Source organism: Eurosta solidaginis, chromosome 1 (assembly GCF_040869045.1).
Source record: "Eurosta solidaginis isolate ZX-2024a chromosome 1, ASM4086904v1, whole genome shotgun sequence".
Lineage (NCBI taxonomy): Eukaryota > Metazoa > Arthropoda > Insecta > Diptera > Tephritidae > Eurosta > Eurosta solidaginis.
In genome coordinates, this window is record NC_090319.1 from 386,627,503 (window position 1) to 386,635,703 (window position 8,201).

The 8,201-nt window shown below is 40.1% G+C and overlaps 1 long non-coding RNA gene across 1 annotated transcript; it reads left to right on the forward strand.

The window, feature by feature from the left end:
* The first annotated feature begins 1,261 nt into the window (after positions 1–1,261).
* LOC137245484 (uncharacterized) lies at positions 1,262–7,112 on the forward strand. The gene is made up of 3 exons (XR_010951333.1): positions 1,262–1,350; positions 1,422–1,634; positions 6,678–7,112. It is a non-coding gene; the product is annotated as an uncharacterized lncRNA (long non-coding RNA).
* Positions 7,113–8,201: the final 1,089 nt, after the last annotated feature.

Sequence of the window (8,201 nt, forward strand, 5' to 3'; positions counted from 1 at the left end):
TTCCATTTCTCTATTCAAGGTTTTTTTTTTTTTAAATTCAAATTTCTTTGTTTGGCTATAGCCTTTACATTATTCTGGTACGATTTCGTTTCGGCATGTCTCAACAAATCGGACTTGCCGCAATTAAAATTTTGTTGCAGGCAACACATTTGCTTTTGAACTTCTCCCTAGCCACAGCTTCTAACCAACCCTTAAGCCTCCATTACTGATACTCAGCATAGACTTGACTTGACTTGCATACAATCTGGCATCATAATCAGCGTTGAAATTTATTTTTAAATAAAAGTCAATTTGTATGACAAAATGTCAAAATGAAATGGAAACAAACAAATGGCATTTCAAAATGTAAACGTCACTTAGAACTTACATAGAAAATCAAAATTCAACAGACTTCTAAAGGCTCCATTACTGATACTTAACATAGACTTGACTTGACTTGAGAACTGTCACTTACAGGTCTGTTAAATGAACATTGCATGTTACTAATTACTCAAAACTTGGCAACACTTAACTTGACTTAGAACCCTCCAAGACGGAGGTAACCAGTTCACCCACACATTCAAAGCTTTTTTCGCTCTCCACTAACACATCGACGTTTCATGCTCTCATGGAACGCAAAAAAAATATATTTGTTTACAACGAAAAATATCTTGTGCTTTTAGTTGTGACATGTGACGGAAATTAAAGATTGTGTTGCAGAGAACACCTTTTTGCGTTGGCGGCCTTCGCCCAAAATAATATTAAGGGTAACGTTTTACAAGACGGTACACCACCAATTTAAAAATTTCAAATAATAATAAAACCGGAGCTCTAGGCGCCTCTTTTGATTCCACGTTTGATAATTTTTGATAAAAATTAGGTGGTGCACCGTCTTTTAAATCGTTACCATATTAAGTTGTATAGAATCGACGGGATGGCCTACAAGGTTTCATGTCAACTAAATCGCTCCCGATATGGTCGGGCTAGTACCTTAATGGTTCCCGGAACGTACCCGATCTGCATCCTGCAAAGGACCAACAAAGTCGATAACGGGGAGTGTCCTTATCGCTACAACAATAACATTATTTACTTTCTGATTTTCATTCATACGTACATATGTGCATTTTTAAATAATAAAAAAATGTTATATTATTCTAATATATAGCATCTCCGCCGGGTTGCGATTCAGCTCAGAATATGCCAAAATCAGAGGAAATCTACAATTAAATGCTGATTCACGTGTCATTTGCCAAGGATACAAGGTACTTTACAAGCAACATGCTTTGGAATACGGTACCAAACTGGTTGGATGTACATATTTCCCTAAAAAAGGGTGGAACTACGCATCTTGCTTTGCCAGTATTTGCTTCGGTAATTTATATTGATTTGTAGTGATTAAAATTGCAATAGTAGATATTGTAACGTGAATTAAAATTGAATAGGTAGCCGGAGCAAAAAAGGCAACTGATCGGCATGCAACTGGTATTTATGTGGCGCCACCGGGAGCTGCTGCTGCTATCCTAGAAGCATTAGAAGCAGAAATGTCTTTGATTTTTTGCATAACATGATATGGTTCGCGTTAAGCACGCTCTCTTAAGGCAAAAAAATCGCGTCTAGTCAGGCCCGATTGTCCAGGAATCATCGCACCAGAAAGGGTAAGTAAATTGGCTACCATATTAAATATATAAGGAACATGTATGCATTTTTTAGTGATAATTTGTCATGCTTTTGTTGATAATCAACTGAAGAATGCAAATACGACAGAGTTCGAAGTTCATGTGAAAACCAATTAATTTTTTTAATTAGCGTTTGGGAGAAAAACACATGTATGTATGCATAGAACTGCATAGAAGGGGAGGAAAAATTAATTATTATCAGTAGATTTGCAAGATTTTTGTCATTTTCCCTGCATCGCAGTTGTAATTACATTGCGTTAAGAGAGGACATCAACACCTTACTACCCACAGCCAGTTAAAATTTTAGTAAATTTTGCTCTTTTCATCACTGTTTCAAAACGTGGAAAGTTATATATCGAGCATTCCATGGAGAATGGTACATTTTAGCAGACTTTCGCATTGCCGGCATTATTAATATTCAATCCCTAGAAGGTTTAATGTAGTCATATCAATAGTTCCCGAGATGGTGAGGCTAGTACCACAATGGTGCTTGTTACCGGAACGTAGATAGATAGATAATTTATTGAGGATTGCACAGTGACTTGCACATCTCCTTCACAGCACCTCATCCTAGCCGACTTCCTTGATGAACCCCAGCAGTGTTCTTGGCTTGAGGGATTAAATGTGGGAATGCTCTGGCCATGGTGAGCCCATAAACTTAGCCCTACGTCTTGAAATTGCGCCGCAATCTAGAAGGATATGGTCCACCGTCTGCTGATCCATCACAAAATCGGTATGTGTTGTTCGATATTATACCCAGTTTTTGCATGTGACTGTTCAGTCTACAGTGTCTTGTAAGAATAGCCGTTAGGGTTCTTAGGTTATCTTTTTGAGAGGCCTATTAATGCCCTATATCGAGTTGTGCTGTAACCCCCTAACAGTAACTTAGATTGACTCAGGCCTGGCATATTGCGCCAGTGTTCTCTCTTTTCCCTTCCTTCTGCTAATAAATGCCCCTGTGGGCCAACTGGCAGGAACGGCTCGAGATCGATGGGTCATGCAGTTGCTACCTCTCTTTCCCTGTTGTCCGCCTGCTGTTGTTGTTGTAGCAGTGCTTCGCCCCATCCAATAGGTGCGACCGATCACAAATTGTCATCAATGTCCTCTAACGGGAGTCCAAAGAAACATTCTGTTTCAACAGGGGTGGACCATAATGAGAGGAGTGTTAGAGGCGTTGGTTCCACAATACAGTTAAAGAGATGGTTGGTGTTATGTGGGGACACATTACAAGCAGGACAATGTTTTGTATGCCGGGGTTGATTATGGATAGGTAAGAGTTTAACCTGTTGCGTTATTCAGCTCGAAGTTGAGCTAGAGTGACTACTCTCGTTTCCCTAGGGAGAGTGCGTTCCTCCTCTGCTAGTTTTGTTCTTTGAGTACAGAAATCACCGGCATAGAGGTCCGACGCCTGTTTGTGGAGTTCACTGAAGACATGCTGTGGTTTTAAGCTTCATACGTCTGTGTTCTCAGGTGCCGTATTTCCTCATACTGTAATGAGGCCGTGAACAACAAGAGCCACAAAAGATTTATAAAAGTTACGAGGACGCTGGATTTTGGAATCTAGCCCAGAGCAACCTGTCCGATGCAACCATCCCTTGCACGTGAAACACTGACAAGAGTATTTATTTTTTTAATTTAATTTATTTATTATTACGGCTGTTTAGGCCTAAAACATAAACTACTAAGTACAATTCATTGTTATAATCACTTATTTCTATTGAATATGCTGTTGGAATGCCATGTGATTCCGATCAGCATATTTACTAGCGTGACAAAGGGACGAGTCTGGGAGCCACTCATTTTAGGAAGGTTGGAAAGGACGCGTTTCCAATCCTCCAGTGCTCCCAGCTTAAGGCAACAAAATTTGGAACTTATATTTTTCAATTATATGTGTATTTTAAGCTGTCGGAATGTATTAGTCTCCGATCAACACAGCTAAACATGTCTTTGGATGTTGGAAATTGATAATAACGTGTATCCAATCACCCCTCAACTTTGTTTAGTAAATACGCTGTCGGAATGCATGAAGATTCCGATTAGCACAGCTCAACATATAATGGGAGGTTGAAAAGGACATGTTTCCAATCCCCCCTGCTCCAACTTTTATTTGGCCTTATTTTCGTTATTTCTGTTACACATTATATAATTTTATTGTTATATTAATGCTGTCGGAATGCGAGTGATTCCGATCAGCAACAGTAAATACCAGCTGGAAATACCGAATTCTAGCGAAATTAGTTGTTGGAAATGTCTGGAGTTACAGGTGGCGACCGATTTTCTTTTCCTTAGGGCCGGATGCATTGTATTTTGCTGCTTCCAATATTACCATTCCCTTTTATTTGGCATTATTTTCGTTATTTTTGTTACACATTATATAATTTTATTGTTATATTAATGCTGTCGGAATGCGAGTGATTCCGATCAGCAACAGTAAATACCAGCTGGAAATACCGAATTCCAGCGAAATTAGTTGTTGGAAATGTCTGGAGTTACAGGTGGCGACCGATTTTCTTTTCCTTAGGGCCGGATGCATTGTATTTTGCTGCTTCCAATATTACCATTCCCTTTTCGCGCTCCAGTATCGGATATATCATGTAAAAAATAAGAGGAGAAAAACGTTATCTTATTGGAAGGGTTTTACAATGCTCCAATAAACTTTTTTTAAAAGTATTGAAGTTATTACTACTTTTTATGTGATTAGGAAGTTCATTGAAATATTTCAGGCCCTTATATATATGACCGTCCTAAAAAAATTCTTTTCCAGCAAACGCAGCAAACTCATTTCTCAGGACCGTGGTCAGGAGAAGGACCCGGATACCTTCCCGGAAGAGGAGAGTATGGCGCACACCCGCTGCAAGGATCTGCTGGGAGGATGACAATTTGTGGGAGGGACGCAATAACTTAAACACTAAGTCCGCCTGCTCATTACCCTCTACTCCCCTGTGGCCTAGGACCCAGGGCAACAGTACTACGTTGTGTGCTCCTAATTGATTTAGCTTTTCTACGCACTGAAGGACAGGTGCTGACTTTATTTCGAACGCCGCAAATGCCTTTAGTGGGGCCTGACTGCCTGACTGAGTATGGCAATTGTTTCATTGGGGTATCAGCGCTGAAGGTTCAGCTTAGCGCACTAACTTATGGCGAATACTTCCGCTTGAAAATGCTCGGATGTGCTTTTAAAGTTACTGATATTTTGGCTCTGGGTCCGAAAACTCTGGCTCCAATCCCCTCTGGCGTCTTCGAGCCATCTATGTACCATACTATCTTGAGCAGATTAGTAATACATTGCACCCGCCCATACCTATACAGCCGTACCAAAAGACTGAGCAGCCCATTACATTTTGGCACAACCGGAGCACTGCTGGACATCCAATCTATATGAAAGCTATGCATTCAAAAGTGTTTGTACCAGTGGCTGGTGCGCACCGAACTGGACCAATGTATGCTATATTGAGGCCTGCACAAATACCAAGCTATGTTTATGTGAATAATGTTACTGCTTATGTCCATTTGCACGGTTGAGCACATACAGTACCTACGTTTATACAAGGTGGAACACCAAACTATCTACATGGCGATTTAGCCACCGATCACGTTGTTGTAAGAGATTAATTAAAATATGTTATTCATAAACACTGATTCTTATATTTTCATCATTAAACTGTAGACTGTAGACTCATGACGGGTATTCTTACTGGACACTGCCTTCTGGCGTCACATGCCTTTAAATTAGGCTTGGTCAGTGATAGCAGATGTAGGAAGTGCGGGTTGGAGGAGGAAACGATCGATTACGTTCTGTGCTCGTGCCCTGCGCTTGCCAGGCTAAGACTCCAGCTGACACCTGTCAGATCTAGAAGCAGCAAGTGGCTTAAGTTCTAGGAAGCTTCTGGTATTTGTCAAGAGAACGGATTTATTTTATAACATGTCCTGGCTGTTGATAGGGTTTTTAGCTTGGTCGTTAAAACAAACTTCTGGTAACACTACGGACTCATTCAGTCTATGTGAGGTCGCCATGAACCCGCCAGTTCAACCTAACCTATATTTTGTTTTGGTTTTTACTTTAGAATCAACCGTTTAAGTAAGCGATGTCAGCTAACTAAGCTCCTTCAAATGTAGATCCATAAGGAACATGGGGTCGCCAGAGCCTCGGCTGTTAAAGAAACAGGATTCGCCACGGGTAGGTGAGGTTCACAATTGGGTTGGAGAAGCTATATATTGCGCTGGCAACCCATTGAACGGGTTGCGCTACACAGCCCCCTGAACCAATTTGGTATTTTAATCGCCTGTTGTTGTCATTTTAATCACCTCTTACGCAGGCATGCCTACCGCTGGTATACTCTAAGCCCCCTAACCCGCTGGAGCCATGAGAAGCGTTAGTGACCTTGGGTGTCCCAAGGAAAGTTACGTCGTGTCTTGTGTTGTTGGGTGAGCGGCCAGGCAACAGCGTGCAACAAATGCACCATTCAGGAGGATACCCTTGCTGAGCCCAGAAAATCTGGGAAAGTTGGATGTACTGATCGGATGCAGCAAACGAGTATATTCTGTAATAGCATATGATCAACTTGGAGATAACCAAACGTTTACTTTCCTGTCCAACAGGGAACTGGTTCTAGACCCTGCTGCTAAATAAGGATAGGCGTAGTCACATCCATTCGTTCCCGGGTTACTCGGGGAAATCAGTTTTAGCAGTACTTTGCACTTTTCATACTGCACGTCCATACAAGAACTTCGGATAATGAATTAAACAGTCATCTGCATTTGTTTGTTTTTGTAGCACGTCTAATTTCCATCGTAACATCAATCAATTATCCCTTGTTATAATGTTGTGTTCTCTATGAATGCAACAGCGAAGTATCCTCGGGTACCCCTGATTCTAGTTATCTGAAATCTCCTTGAGTCCCTTGTGCCTTTGGCCTCAGAAAAGAGCTAATTGTGGAGCCCTATTTATAGAACACTTTTCGGGTTAAATATATTAAAAACTTTAATCTATCCTTACTGATATTAGTTTCTTTCTCATTCTAGGTAATTTGATTTTGACGATGTGCGCATAGCAATATTCCAAATATTCCAGCTGTAGCTGAAGGAAGAACATAAATTTGCTCAAATTATAAGAAAACTTCGACAACTATCCCCCCGCATTTTTAGTACCACAGATAAGGCGCTAACAAGCATACTATGGGAAAGGGTCAAGACCAGAGGATCAATATCACCTATAAATCGACTTTGATAGCACGAATTGGGGCTTCGGTATTATCCCTACAAAACTCATATGGCTCTGCAAACTGATGTTGAACAACACCACCAGCGCAGGAAAAATTGGGCGTCATCACTGAGCCTCGAAAGTTTCAGAGAGGGCACAGCTATTAATAGACGTTATTGTACTTAATTAGCTTGTACATATCAATATACACATATGTAAAGTACACTAGAGTAATAAGGGAATAATTTAAATTGTAAAAAAACATTGTATATATGAATTATTTATAATTAAATATTATCTGAACATAAAGGACGCGTTTCATTCATGGAAAAAACGATTTGACAGAAGGTAACCGATAGGCTAGTTAGCCGTGTTGTTGTTGTTGCATATGTTTTGGTTAGCGATAACGAAAACATAACTGATGAAGTAACTTAAAAATGTAAATAACATCGAGCGAGAAGGAATGTCGAAAACACAATAGGTAAGAGCGAGAAAGTGAGTCACACGTACACTATTTTGAGAGAGCGCATGCGTTACCTTTTTCACGACAGCAATGTAAAAGTCATTAAGACGATAATTGGTGACCAAGTTATTGGTAACGATTAAGTAATCGATTAGGTAACGGGTACCTGTCTTGTAGGGAAGTCTGTTGAATTTTGATTTTCTATGTAAGTTCTAAGTGCCGTTTACATTATGAGATGCCATTTGTTTGTTTCCATTTCATTTTGACATTTTGTCATACAAATTGACATTTATTTAAAAATAAATTTCAACGCTGATTATGATGCCAGATTGTATGTGCCAAGTGGAGTATAATCGTGGCTAAGTTGCCAAGCTTACGCCAAGTCAAGTCAAGTCTATGCTAAGTATCAGTAATGGAGCCTTAAGTCAAGTTAAGTGTTGCTAAGTTTTGAGTAATCAGTAACATGCAATGTTCATTTAACAGAACTGTGACAGTTCTCAAGCCAAGTCAAGTCTATGCTGAGTATCAGTAATGGGCCCTTAAAACTTCTCGTCTTCGAGCCACTTCCCTACAAGACAGGTACCCGTTACCTAATCGATTACTTAATCGTTACCAATAACTTGGTCACCAATTATCGTCTTAATGACTTTTACATTGCTATCGTGAAAAAGGTAGCGCATGCGCTCTCTCAAAATAGTGTACGTGTGACTCGCTTTCTCGCTCTTACCTATTGTGTTTTCGACATTCCTTCTCGCTCGATGTTATTTACATTTTTAAGTTACTTCATTAGGTATGTTTTCGTTATCGCTAACCAAAACATATGCAACAACAACAACACGGGTAACTGGCCTATCGGTTACCCGTACCGCTTACCTTCTGTCAA